A 556-nucleotide genomic window follows, 5' to 3' on the forward strand; every position below is an offset into this window, starting at 1 on the left:
GAGAGAGAGCCTATCGTTATAAACACCCATCCGAAAACACACATAGAACGTACTATACGACACGACCCACATTTAGCAGGTAGATAGTAAAAGTCAGAGTTCCTCGTAGTGAAACCTACAATGAGTAGTACACAAGCAACAGTAGAGTAAATGCGTACAGCGTGCGTGCGTGCATGTAAGCTCGAGCGTATCTCTTTTTTTCCTTGGTTTTCTTCGAAGAATCATCTTTTTTTTTATCGCTATTAACGAGAAAAATTATATGGAACGGAATGACGATGTCAGTTTAATGAGCCAAATTCTTGACTCGTTATAATAGACTTTCTAATCAAGGCTCGAGGATCAAGGAGATTCGAATGCAGCGAAGCAACCTGTTCGATCGATCGATGTGTATTCGTTACGAATGGAAAAAAAAGGAAAGAATAAAATATCGTTGATAGAGTCGATGAATATTTAATGTTAATCGTAAAAATGTTAATCAATAAAAAAAGACTATCTTTGATCCAATATGATTTTGACGTATGTTTTATATATATATATATATATATATATATATATA

The 556-nt window shown here is 34.4% G+C and overlaps 1 protein-coding gene across 11 annotated transcripts in view; it reads right to left on the bottom strand.

Annotated features, from left to right (window-relative positions):
• The window catches only part of LOC122635591 (protein 4.1 homolog), a 34,087-nt gene that overhangs the window by 32,678 nt on the left and 853 nt on the right, over positions 1-556 (bottom strand). The gene's annotated exons all lie outside the window — the stretch shown is intronic.

Source organism: Vespula pensylvanica, chromosome 1, assembly GCF_014466175.1.
Source record: "Vespula pensylvanica isolate Volc-1 chromosome 1, ASM1446617v1, whole genome shotgun sequence".
NCBI classification, from domain to species: domain Eukaryota; kingdom Metazoa; phylum Arthropoda; class Insecta; order Hymenoptera; family Vespidae; genus Vespula; species Vespula pensylvanica.